Below are 14275 nucleotides of genomic sequence, written 5' to 3'. Positions count from 1 at the left end.
GGCCTTGTTTGAAGAGATTCAAATACGTCAGCCTCGTGTTGGCAGATACGTAAAAGTACTCCTGCGGGACTAAATTCCAGTACTTCGGCGTCTTCAAGAAAACTGTAAAAGTAGTTCGTGTGATGTAAAGCAAATTTATTATTATTATTATTATTATTATTATTATTATTATTATTATTATTATTATTATTACAGGCTTGCATTCGGGACATAGTGGGTTCGAATCCCACCATTGACAGCCCTAGAGATGGTTTTCCGTGGGTTCACCAGGCTGTACCTTAATTAAGGGCATGGCCGCTACGTTCCCATTCGGAGCCCTTTCCAATTCTTCCATCCCCAGAAGCCTTGCGACGTTAAACACTAGCAAAAAAATTAATTTTGAAAAAATTCACAATTGCTCACGCTTCATATTTGAATGAGCTGCTATTTTCCTTTGGCCGTGAATACTCTGATGCCTTTCGACTAGTACTAACATAATTACCCAAAGAGTCTCAGGAGGTGGTCAACCATCCTCAGCTACCGCGTGCATTTCGCGCCATCCTTGGGAGACATACTGGTCGTTTAGTAGCAAAGTTAAAATGCTCTTAACGTGCAGAGATGGGTTTAGGTTCGACTCCAGTCAAGGTCACTCATGAGAAAGAGACAAGGCAACGTGGTCTCAGCCAACACAATGTCAACGGCCTTGGTTGTGCAGTCATCGCCTGACAGCTAGGCCTGCCCGCTCAGGATGCATAAACAAAAAGTCAGGCGGCAGCGGTACAGTCGCCGCGCAACCAACTGGACCTGTATGTGGCAACTGTGCAAATCTTGTTCAAGATTGCTGATCTCTACCGGCTGGTGCGTGTTGTTCTAATTTACAACAAGAGCACAAGGAAGTCCGCCTCGATTCTTCGACATCATTTATTATTATTAACAAATATACCACAGTTGTGATGACAATGGTCAGTTATAGTAGTGTGATTAAAACTGATTTAAAACATAATTACCCAACAACAATAAGAGAACAACAAGCAATTCCATGGAAAGAAAATATTACAGCAAATACAACTAGTTTTAACACTCTAAATCCAGCATCATCTTGTCGCACCGACACAGATATGCCTTATGGCGACGATGGGATAGGAAAGGCCTAGGAATTGGGAGGAAGCGGCCGTGGCCTTAATTAAGGTACAGCCCCGGCATTTGCCTGGCGTGAAAATGGGAAACCACGGAAACCATCTTCAGGGCTGCCGATAGTGGGGCTCGAACCCACTATCTCCCGAATACTGGATACTGGCCGCACTTATCGAGCTCGGTGCATCATCATATACAAATTTGCACACTACCTAAGTATTTCCAGTGCGGCTTACAATGCTACTTACTACACGGAACTCACCGAAAGTTAAAACATAATTGTATGGAGTTCGTAGCATTTAAAATGGTCAGTTGTAACCTTGATTATTTTTTCATATTAATCTGACTTATTTGTTCAAAAATTAATCATGTTTAATCAACATTTTTACTGTGTATTACTCTCATTTGGAAAATTCACAATGTCCCGGGTCAGATTAAATAAATTAAAAATGTCTTCTTGGTTTACACAGTCAACGGAAGACCCCAGGTATATTGTTAAACGATGTACAGCCATCTGTAAACGTGGTGTTATGCTAGAGTTTGCTCTAAAAATCAACCTTAAAATTATAAACTATGTTTTGAGATTAATCACGCAACCCCATGGTTGATAGACGTTGGCTTGTCAAGCGGCCGCTGGAGCGCGACGAAAGCTCTCGGCTGCCTCAATCGTACTCCGAACCAACGTGGCTGGGAGAGGCAGTAGACCACGGGGCGGGCTTCATGACGCAATCCTAATAATAGGCCTAATGGTTTTACTTCCTACTAACTAGTTTTACGGTTTTCGTAGACGCAATATGGATTGTTCGATAATCTTATTAGAATAAGTAGATAATTTTCGTGAATGATACAGGAGTTGCCGTTTTAGAGAAAGCGCAGGAATGGTTTAAATATCTCCTGGGGAGAAAGGAGCGGAGTGTGTTCCCTCGTACTCGTACTTCTGCTCACGACGTCTTCTCGCACGGCCAGTCTTCCTGCGGCCTCCCAAATCCAATCATAATTTAATGATCATTAAAAGAAATGCTGCTGGACCAAGAGTAAACAAATCAGATTTCAACAAAAATAGGCTGTCAAATAATTGTGTAAGGCTCCGAAATGTCGCCTCTTACTCACTAGAAGACATACGGACTGTAGTTTAACAGAAACAGACTGAAATAACAAACACGTAGTCTTCAATGTTTCGAGCAGACCGGTAAATAATGTACTGGCCTAATATCAGCTTGCGATCTGTCAAAGGTGCTCTTGTGGATCGGTGTATGTTGGCCAAACATCGCAGGCAGCCAGAGAAGTCTGCTGAGGCAGAACATGCCGTACTTAATGACCATTAAATCATTTTGGATCCAACTTCTGTCATTTATAAAGAGAAACATTCGTGAGGCGATAGAAATTGCTAAACTCCTTTAACAAAGGTGACGGCAATATTCAGTAGATCATAGTTAACTCGTCAACATCTTTCTCCTTGACTCTGGAAACCCTGGAATGGACTACATTTCTAACAGGGTCTCTCTGGTTACAGTTACTGTTACTGCTCTGAAGACGATCCTGGTCGCAGGATCGAAACGTGTCAGCAGATTATTAACATTACGCGACCTAATATCCCCAAATTATTATAATCTCAATAACAATAAATGTTAACAAAAGAGATGAATTTTGTGGACCACTTTTGTTGAACGTAAGGACAGACTGAGTTCTTCACTCATTCCTGGAAACCGCCGCCTTCTTTATTGATTGGTTTCGAAAAGGCAGAGATTTTAGTAAAAGCGTTCCTTGCTTCTAAATTGAGATTCTTAGCAATAAATACATCAGTTTAATCAGGAAATTCCAAACTGTTTTGTAGCATGGTAACGTAATATGCCAAAATGACTGATTATTGGTATTTGAAACTCCACCTGTAAGAGTTACAAAGAAATATTGTCCTCACCTACTTCAAACTAGAGAACGAAAAATCTGCTTTTTCACTCTCTTCGTGTCCGACTCGTTGGCTGAATGGTCAGCGTTCTGGCCTTCAGTTCAGAGGGTCCCGGGTTCGATTCCCGGCCGGGTCGGGGATTTTAACCTTAATTGGTTAATTCCAATGGCCTGGGGGCTGGGTGTTTGTGCTGTCCCCAACATCCCTGCAACTCACACACCACACATAACACTATCCTCCACCACAATAACACGCAGTTACCTACAAATGGCAGATGCCTTACAAGGGCTGCACTCGGCTAGAAATAGCCACACGAAATTACGTGTGAATCAACGAGACTACAAGAGACAACGAGCAGAAATGTATAAACACGATCAGTTCTACATCGCTGACGCCGTATTTCTTAAAGATTATGTTTTCACCTCGCATTTAATGAGTCAGTGACATTTTATACTAGCCTCATTTCAGTCAGACGTTCTATGTTTGCGTAGGCCTACTCCTCTGTAGTGATTACCTGCCACGCCCGGCTCTGACACGAAATTTAACAACTGCTACAAGGGCTGGAACGAGGTCCACTCAGCCTCAGGTCAAAAGATTCGAGGGTGGGGGGCGGAGGGTCCGATTCCCACCTCACTATCCTCGAAGTAGTTTTCTGTGATTTCCCACTTCTCCTGTAGGCAAATGCCAGGATAGTACCTAACTTAAGGCCACGGCCGCTTCTTTCCCTGTTCCTTGTCTATCCCTTTCAATCTTCCCATCCCTTGAAAAGGCCCCTGTTCAGCATAGCAGGTGAGGCGAACTGGGCGAGGTAATGATCAATCCTCCCCAGTTTTATCTCCCGACCCAAAGTCTCATGCTCCAGGACTCTGCCCTTGAGGTGCTAGAGGTGGGATCTCTCTCTGAGTCCGAGGAAAAAACCAACCCTGGAGGGTAAACAGATTAGAAATAAGTAAATATGTTTGCGTTGTTTTGAGATTTACAAAATCCGTAGCATAAGAACCTTGGCTTTCTCTGTGGGTGGGGGCGGTAGAATAACACCCATGGTATCCCCTGCCTGTCGAAAGAGGCGACTAAAAGGGGCCCCAGTGACTCTTAACTTAGGAGCGTGGGTTGGCGACCACGGCGCACTTAGCTGAGTTCTGGCATTGCTTCCACTTACTTCTGCCAGGCTCCTCACTTTCAACTATGCTATCCGACCTCCCCCGGCCAACTCTGGTTCTTTTCTGACCCCGACAATATTAGGTATCGAGTCTTTAACTTTCACGCCTTTCGTGGCCCTTATCTTTGTCTGGCCGATATCTTAATTTGTCGAAGGGTTGGATCCCTTCCATTTTTTCTCTCTGATTGATATTATATAGAGGTTGGTTGCCCAGTTGTAGTTCCTCTTAAAGCAATAATCATCACCACCACCTAAGAACCTTTGCCAGCAGATACTGTCAAGCTGAATAATAAGCAAGTTATTTTAGCAACACAGCTCAGCCCATGAAATGACTAACCTAAATCTCTTTGTATGTCACTGGCTCCTCCACGTAACATGAACCATGGTGTCGCCAGCATGATACTCGCCATGTCTGAAATTTCTGGTAGTAAAATGGAAAATTACTCGCATGGCGAGTATCATGCTGGCGACACCATGGTTCATGTTACGTGGAGAAGCCACGCATTTCATTAGGTACTGTTAAGGGTGGTAGTCTGGACGAGAACACACCACTCCCCAAGCTGCCGTTGAACTCTGAGGAATGTGCTGGGTTTTTTTTTTTCTCTCCAGTGCAAAGCAGTATCGAATGGGTTCTACATAGCTGACTGGAAATTTGATCGTATCGCGTGTGTCAGCCAGTCGTAAGGGAATTCGAGACCATTATTTGGCAACATTTTGAAATAGTGGTCGGCCATTATGACAAGGACATTATCAAAATGTCTGTTAAACGGGCCGTAAAATGTCAGCACACGCACTAGATGTCACAATGTAGTCAACTTGACGGTTCGATTCGGGCTCTGAGTTCGACCAGTTTCCCGTTTAGGCTGTATTTCCCGACATTCGTGACAGTTTTTTACTTCCCGGCTATCGACAAATATGCCCCGAATTTTTCCCCTTTACACTGAGAAAATGTGCTTCCGTAGCTCAGGCGGCATTCCGCTGGATTCAGTGCTTCATATCCCGGTCACTCCATGTGCGATTTGCGCTGGACAGGTTTTTCATTCCAGCAACACTCATGTTAATCATTGCTCCAGAAGAGTGCGACAGGCACAGTTCCTATTCTCGCCGCTAGATGGGGGCTTCATACATTGCATTCCTGAGCCGGTCCAATGACTGGAAACAATAATGTTCATGAGTTTCATTTTGACACAACGTCATTATGAACAGTTTGTTGGAATAGTCGATTCTGCGTCATATCTTCTGAACGAGGTAGATCGAGTAATCGATGGCACGTGCGAGGAATTAGGACTCGATGTGAAAGAGGAAATCTGAAGACCTGGTTGCTGGTTCATGCCCTGAAACATTCTCTCTGCAGGGTCGTATATGAGATGCCCTTCTTGACATCAAGCTGATCAGTTTAAAACATCTTACGGTGGCTGAATTTAAAACGAATTCTCCCGTTGCCATCACATTTTTCCTGATAGACCGTCAGCTCTCACTGCCACTCCACCCGGACGAGCGTCGATTGGTGACCGCGAGCCTCTTAGTTGAGTCCTCGTGTCACTATCCGACCTCCCTTGGTCAACTCTTGTTCTTCTCCGATCACGTCGGTCGAGGCGTAAGACGCCATTCGGGCCCTTGTCTTTTTCTTGGCCGATATCTTAATTTTTCGAAGTCTTGGATCCTCCCTAGTTGTTCTTTCTCTTGAAACAATAATCATCACCACCTCTCTGTTTCACTGATGAGACTTCTCTTCTCATTTAGTTCACCAACTCTATAATCGTTCGGTTTCATCGCCTCCAAAACCATATCTTAGCTGTCTTTTTTTTTTTTTTTCCAGGGGCCATGTTTAATTTCCATCACTCTAGGCTGCGAAATTGTGGGGGTTGGTGAAGGGAGGCTTTTCCCCCACTGACCACTGACGAATTTAACTCAAAGGTTCCACACCAACAAAATTGTCGGGGGCGGGAAGAGCAGTTCTTTCCTTGTAACATAATGAGCAAAATCTAGGACACATTTAGGACTATTACTGAAATCAATGTCTTTTTACTGTGACATGAGCAATATAGGGTGACTGCCAGACCACCCACATGTTTTACTCTGGCAAGACCTCCTGAAACCCGGGCAAAAATATAAATTACTTGAAGCCCTGCTCCCTCTAAGTATTTCTCTCTACCCCCACCATTTCTTTTTGATTTCGCACCCTGCATCACTCTACAGATAAGCCTTAGTAAACCTTTTAACACGGCAATGGAATTGAAGTGGATGGGTCAACGTTATGAAGAAAAAAGGAAAATATTCACATACAATATATTGGTAGGAATTTATGTTTGTAGAGGCAGAAAATTCACCCCAGTAGAGGACAATTTAATCGCAAGCACAATATATCATATGAGCTGACATTTTCCCCAGGAGATAACCAGCCCTCAGTTTACATTGAAGATGGCAGGTAGTGGCTTGCGAGCACAGAGTGTCAAGAACCGAGATTCCTCACATTCCAGATAGACTTCGTAAGCTCACAAAACGGACCTCGCAAAATTTGGTTCGTGATTTGTAACTCAATCGCCTACTAAAGAACATACCATGTGTTGCGCTGTGTTAATAGTCTATTGTGGATGCAGAAAGAAATAGTTATATTATGAGAATGATGTTGGCAGACCTGTGAGGCAGGCGACTGCAGCGCGCGCTGCGGCTATTCCGGCCGCATTCTACAGCATTCTTGCTTCCTTGGCTCCAAGGAATACACGGACGGACGGAGGGTGGTCGTGAGAAGTGTCTTGAGTGTCTGCAAAGTGTCGTGCAGTGTTTACAGTGGAATATAACAAGGAGAGTGTTGTGTGTGACAGTGTAAGGTTGTGTGTTTGGTGTGCGTGCGCTGCGATTTGAACGGGACGATAAGAAGAAGCCACTTGGAAGATCAACAACCTGCCTGTGATCGGCGGTGCTGTAACTGGATTTTCAAGGTACGTTCACTTCACTTTGAAAGTGCTCTGCAATGGGAGGCTTCACGTGCTGTCTTTCTTAATTCATTAACATGCTAGCATTTTCATTATTCCGTGCGCCATATCTCCTCCCGCCGCTTTTCTCTACTTGTTTGTGACATCTCTGTGGCCCAGTTTTCCGACCGATTGCCCTTCCTCACGCCAATCCTCTATGAAGGGATGTATTCACTGTCGTAGTGTGTACCACGTGAGGCTGACGGACCCGTCCAACGACATTCAGCCGATGGGTTCGAATCCAGAGGACATGAGAATCTAATCAAAATTTTAATTGTTATAGAGGATTTTCTCAAAACCCTTCCAGTTTATTTTCACAAAATTTGACACAGGTTTTAAAATCTATCTATAGTCAAATTTGACGGAGAGTAAACCATGTTTACACACTTTGCAACAATTTATTAATATACTGGCACCATGAGTCACAATTATTTTTCTAAGGTGATGCAGTGAGCTCTGGGACGGAACAGACCGACTTGAGTGAAAACTGGGAGCAGTGGAATGAGGAGATAAAGACTAATTGAGGAATGAACTCGATGAAGCAGTGCGTACAAACCAGTTTCGGAGGTGGGGCGAATGGAGGAGAATAATAATGGAGACTCATTTTTTAACAAGTGATCACAGAGGTAGTTATACAAAATAGAGGAGGCGCGTAGTAAATTAACAGAGCCTTGTAGAATGAAAGACTACCGACATATTTTGTAAATGTAAAATATTCCCATGTAATACAGAAATGCGGAGAACTGCTCAACTATCTGCATCAAAATCTCGCGAAGGTTAATTTCGTTTGAATTTGTTAGTGAGACGCGGTGTATGCTCGAAGACAAAAGCCTCAACATCTTTGTGTGTCCTGGTGTGTATTAGGGAAAGGACTGTTTTAATATGAAGCTCAGTTCTGAATTGAATGTCGGCAGCACTGCCAGAGTTTATGTCGCACCGACACAGGCAGATACGTCTTGTGGCGTTGATGCAATACGGGAAGGAAGCGCCTGGTACATCCCCAGCATTTGCTGGTGTGAAAATGTGAAACGACGGAAAACCATGTGAGGGCTGCCGACAGTAGCTCGGCTAACTCGCTCATGTGGCCGCAAACACGTCTTTGTTGACGTACAGTGAGAACAGTGTGTGGGCGACGCAGCAACCGAGCCTCGTGTCAAAATGGAAAGCCATGGAAAACCATCTTGGGGTGGGCGGACAAGCTCACAGCTATCATAATTAGAGCCCTGCGCATGCGCCAACTGTTATCTGCCTAGTATGGCTCATTTTGGTGCTGCCATTGGTTTTTGGGGTTTCCTTATAACCGCATAACCTTTGGTGGTACTATTTGAGGATCCAACCAGCATCTGGGCTGATGACCTAACAGACAAGATATTGAAACCGACAACATAATAGTAGTGCTGGGGACGGAGCGGAGCGGAGCGGAGCAGTTGTTGTGACGTCATCACCCGGTAGTACCGAGTGAACTACCGAGTGAATGTCCTGACGCGGGACGTTTAAACACGTTATAGGTATGCACTGCGAAGGTATTGCATCCCTCTATTAATACCCTTCTCTCACAACGTAACAACTGTAAATAACTGCATATATATTCACTATAATTGTTATATACGTAACTGCTAGGGAGTAGGAGGTAGTATGTGGAATAAATGTCAGTAACTCATATAGTTAACTCATTCGAATAGTGAAACAAAGTATGGCGCATACCTACCGAAAGGGTACAAGGGGATTGGAAGTTAACAGAAAAGTAATGTATTAACAATTATTTCGTAAGTTCATGTGATACGGTACACTGTTAATGAGAAGAATAACCTGAATATAAAGATCTTATCAGAATATAATGAAAAACACTGACATAATTTCATCTACAGGATGACAAAAGTAATTACGTAAATGGACGTTGACTGGAATGTCCTTCTTTGCAAATGTGATTACAAAACATATCTGACAACATACTACTACACGTCCCAATGCCAAACAGCTATCAGTAGAATGCTTCTATAAATACAGTTATTATATGATTATATGATTATATATTATATTATATTATATTATATTATATTATATTATATTATATTATATTATATTATATTATTATATTTGATGTGCCACCACCCGTCGTGTATGTGCGGCCACAAAATTTGCATTTTGCGTGTTTCCTATTATCAGTGATGTCAAAAAACTGCCAGGCATCCAACGGTTTTCGTGGCATTTGTGGAACAACGTTCTGTAAAAATTTCTTTAAATTCCTTTAAATATTCTAAATATATAACTACTATCTACGAATATGTTTAAATATCACACTAACACCACAAATATAATCTAACAGACTTTACATTATCTACAAAACATAACAAGCGTAGGAAATATATACGTACATTCGAAACACACAGATTGAATACAGGTACTTTCGTACGTGTGTTGTGCGCTCCACTGCGCTCAGGTCCTCCGCGAGTACTCGCAGTTGTAAGCGGAGGGGATCGGTGGAGCGCTGTACCGCTACAACCGGATTACTCATCGGTATTACTCGCTCCGTCCCCACCTCTACATAATAGAATAGACCTCGCACCAGAACAGTTTTAGGAGGCATTTCTCTTGGAACAACTACCGACATATTGACCTTTGTTCCCTCCTTCCATTAATTGCGGACATGGGCCAGTTAGGCTCGGGTCAGATTATCACTATTCCCCCATACCATTGTCGAGGGTCGCCTGATCACCAGAAAAAATAAGGTTATACCCGAGTGAAAATCAATAAACGTCATTATTTAGAAACTATTAGCAAAATTATCCGCACCACCAAGACACTGCAGGATTCTACTCATAATGAGTGCAAAGTTTTGTTCGAAGCGACTAAACAAATTCAAACGAGCCTCTTCGACCTTGAGTTGCCTGCGTAGAACGGACAAGTCACCTTCCTCCAGGATCTCCTGGGCCAGCCGTCTTTTGTTCCCGCCCCATTGAACAGATGTTTACAGCAGGTGGGGACTTCCTCGCCGTTCGGGAGGATCTGCTTCACAACTAATTCGAGCGGAACAGTTTAAATTACGTTTGTGTTTGGTTTTTTTTATCTTCTCGGTGAGAAATAAAATACTAGACTATTTCACAACTCTCACACCCTTCCTTTCTTTTCATTTTGATGCTCTTTTACTGGAAAACTTCTTTCAACAGTATTTTACTTAGATATTGTATTATTAGTGGTGTGGGTTCTTTCTTACACTTAATTGATTTGATTTGATTGATTTGATTGATTTGATTCATTCAGAAAACAATATATTTATAATAGTTACAGAAAACACTCCTTATAAACGGCGAGAGTAACTTGACCGTTATGACCTCCACTAGTAAACAGTATGTTTGAGTGTATTCTGAAACATTCTCAATACAACACTTTAGACTGCAGTGCACACTTCCTTGTTATAGACTTATTGAATCCACTGAGCACTGCCTTTAAAACTTGAAACTAATACTAATTATTTTATTGGCTTTGCGTCCCACCCACTAACTACATTTATTTTTTTCGGAGAGGCCGAGATGCTGGAATTTAGTCCTGCAGGAGTTCTTTTACGTGCCAGTAAATCTACCGACATGAGACTGATGTATTTGAGCACCAGCGGACTGAGCCAAGTTGGGGTCCGAAGGTCAGCGTCACTGAGCCCGGATAAACTTGAAACTGGGGTTGGAGGTTGTAGTACCAACCTTTCAGCTTTTTCTGCACGTACGTGAAGATCTGTCAGGTGTACTGCTGGGACTTGAGAAGTAGTTGTAATAAGCTAGGGTTGGCAACATCTGAGGATTCACAGATAACTGTGGAGATTTTGGGGTTGTCCTTTTGCGAAAAAGTCAAAAATCTTTTGTTGTTGTTTACTCACGGCTACGAACTGAACTGATGGACATTTAAAGCTGCATGTGACTGAGCTCTCAATGACTGGGATTTCGTGTCTAATGCAGACAAAGTAATTAATTCGAACCGTCTTTAAATGTGAGACAGGTCACCGAGCGAGCCAGGGTTGTGCACCCCTCGCCGAGTGCTCGTTGTGCGACCTTGAACGCATTCGCTGTGGTAACTCGTCCCATGCCTTGCATCACTGTTAAGTGGAAATTGTTGGTCGTAACTGGAATGTTTATCCGGGGGCGGTCTGTCTCTCGTAAGAGGGGGACTTACTTGGCGACCACGGGACCCTCAGCTGAGTCCTATCCTGGTCAACCTTTGTTCTTTTCACGCCTCCGTGACCCTCGTCTTTGTTTGGCCGATGTCTGAAGTATCGGAGCCCTCCCGTTTTTCTCTCTGATTACTGTTTTAAAACAATCATCACCACTTGGAATGTTTACTGTTGAAATCTCTTTTTAAATTCACCCGCTTAATCAAAATAACTAGCTCATTGCATGTGAAGCATGTGCGTTTTGCGTCTGCACGTTCAGAAAGATTATTGCAGTTCTCATACAGGTCTCACTTTACGAAACAATAATCAACAGCACTCAGTGTTGTCGGCCAGAGGACGTACATTACTGAAAAGTTTCACTTTCTTTCTTATCGTGCAGGTCCGCGAAGAAAAGAATTGGGATCCGAATCCGGACCGGAGTCCGCCATTTGAAGAGTCCTCTGTCATCACTGGACTGCATATGTATAGTTCTCAGCATTTCTTGTACCTCTCGCCAGTTGCTGTCTTCATCCAGCCGGGCGCTTCACGCTCGTGAGGTCTCTTTGACGATATCTCGTTCCGTCAATTGGCAGAGCCACTCCGAGCGGGTTGGCTACACGGTTGGTGTCGCATCCCGCCAGAACAGCGCTGTGTCTTCATCCAGCCGGGCGCTTCACGCTCGTGAGGTCTCTTTGACGATATCTCGTTCCGTCAATTCGCAGAGCCACTCCGAGCGGATTGGCTACACGGTTGGTGTCACATCTCGCCAGAACAGCGCTGTGTCTTCATCCAGCCGGGCGCTTCACGCTCGTGAGGTCTCTTTGACGATATCTCGTTCCGTCAATTCGCAGAGCCACTCCGAGCGGATTGGCTACACGGTTGGTGTCACATCTCGCCAGAACAGCGCTGTGTCTTCATCCAGCCGGGCGCTTCACGCTCGTGAGGTCTCTTTGACGATATCTCGTTCCGTCAATTCGCAGAGCCACTCCGAGCGGGTTGGCTACACGGTTGGTGTCATGTATTTGTGAGTTTGCATTCCGGAAAATGAAATGAAGTGGGTATGACTTTTAGCGCCGGGAGTGTCCGAGGACAACTTCGGCTCCCCAGGTACAGGTCTTTTGACTTGACTCCCGTAGGCGACCTGCCCGTCGTGATGAAGACGACACATTCATCCAGCCCCATGGCAGGGGATTAACCAATAATGGTTAAAATTCCCGACACTGCCGGGAATCCAAGCTGGGACGCCTGTGACCAAAGGCTAGCACGCTAACCATTTAGCCGGACTGCATTAGGGAGACAATTGGTTCGAACTCCTGAGTCGACAGCCGATTTTCCCACCAAGCAAATGCTCCGAGTATGTCTAATTAAAGCTTTCTTCCCATTCCTAGCCTGTCCTATCCCACACCTGACTGAGTCAGTTCGGCGTGAAGCGAAAAGAAATTCCTCATACATGTATGGCATGTTCCCTTCTTATAAAAACCACTGAACCTTTGTTGAAAACGGGAAAATATGTTTCGTAATCTTGACATGGTGGAAAAGGAAGTCTTGAGCCCTTGCAAGGCAGTCACTATCACTTTGTCCCTACTTCACTGTAATATACCAAACTGAACTCGTGAAAAGCAGGGCTAACAAGAGATAAGTTGCCAGTGAAAGCAACTAACGTTAACTTGGCAACTCATGCCCTAACCTTTTTTTCTCCCCTTTTCTTTCTTCCTTGCGAGATCCTTTCTCTAAAGTAGAACGGTGTTCACGAAGTCGAGAGAAATTCTTATGTTCACTCCCACGATCTGTAATCCCAGGAGAAGACAGGCCAATGCTCGCGTTGTAATAACAGTGACTGACACTTAAAGGCATTCGTTTTTAGCGCAAACTTCCGACATTACATTAGCCTTTGAGCAATGAGTCTGCGAACCTGTGTGTCCTAGTTCAGTGCCACCCTCCATAGCCTATGAGGCCCTCTCAGCGTGTACAAGGACCCCTTCAGTAAACAAAGAAAACAACAGAATTTTGTAATGTTACCATGTTTGATTTAATTCGTATAAATTAGGACTTCTTTCTTCAAAAGTTTAATTTAACTTCACAGATACTTTATACATGCACAGAAACTATAAAACCGTGTGGCACTTGGCTAATAATTCTCGATGTCAGAAAGTTACTTGTTGCGGTTGTTGGCATGCTTTACAAGCGTAGTTACTCGAACCCAAGATCAGCCGCCGCATTACTTCGTTTTCATCTGTGTGAGAGCAGAAAAGCTACACTCACACAGGTATGTTTTCATGAAAGGCATTAAATGCAGAATTTTCTTTCTAGGATATAAGGGATGTCATGGATCCAAGACGTGAGCTGTGATACATTCATGGAACTTCCTGGAGCTAAACATGTCACATTCTCCTCCCATCATAGCTCAGTTCATTTTCAGCTTCAAGGAAGGCATTTCTGATCCATGAGATTTTCTCAACCAGAGTGTAAGTGATGTAAGTTATACAAGAGTAGAGACGGTTGTGTCCCATTTGCGATCACTTATCAGCAGCCTGTTGGGGTTCTCCAACGTCCATGCAGCAGGCTAGACTCAGGGATTCTCCCCGTAGTTCTATTCGCACGAATATAATGTGATTGATTTTACGTCTTCTAACTACTTATTAATATTGAAAACATTTCCTAGCAGACAAAGTACTACGAAAAACGTAAAATGCAGCAATTTACTCAATTGTGCCGAAAGTAAAAGAGCTAAAAGGCCTAAAAAGGTTTCAAATCGCGAGTCTTGGATAGCTCTATCAAAATAAAAATAAAATTAAAATCTGAAAATCACTTCCACCTGGCAAGTTCGCCGTGTGGTTAGGGGCACGCAGCTGTGAGCTTGTATCCGGGAGATAGAGGGTTCGAACCTCACTGTCGGCAGCCCTGAAGATGGTTTTCCGTGGTTTCCCATTTTCACACCAGGCAAATGCTGAGGCTGTACCTCAATTAAGGCCACGGCCGCTTCC

At 43.8% G+C, this 14275-nt stretch overlaps 1 protein-coding gene across 4 annotated transcripts in view; it reads left to right on the top strand.

Moving 5' to 3' along the window:
• Shrm (Shroom) overlaps positions 1–14275 on the top strand; it is a 611435-nt gene that overhangs the window by 215047 nt on the left and 382113 nt on the right. Inside the window, exon 1 of one of the 4 annotated variants that reach the window (XM_067156387.2) lies at positions 6899–7120. The exons of the other annotated variants lie outside the window; for them this stretch is intronic. The gene's annotated coding sequence lies outside the window, so the exon portion shown is untranslated. Of the gene's footprint in view, positions 1–6898; positions 7121–14275 lie in introns of those variants that run through there. 4 annotated transcript variants of the gene reach the window in all.

This window comes from Anabrus simplex, chromosome 12 (genome assembly GCF_040414725.1).
Source record: "Anabrus simplex isolate iqAnaSimp1 chromosome 12, ASM4041472v1, whole genome shotgun sequence".
Classification (NCBI taxonomy): Eukaryota; Metazoa; Arthropoda; class Insecta; order Orthoptera; family Tettigoniidae; genus Anabrus; species Anabrus simplex.
The sequence above is the reverse complement of the archived record's forward strand: the minus strand, read 5'-3'. Positions and strand labels throughout refer to the sequence as shown.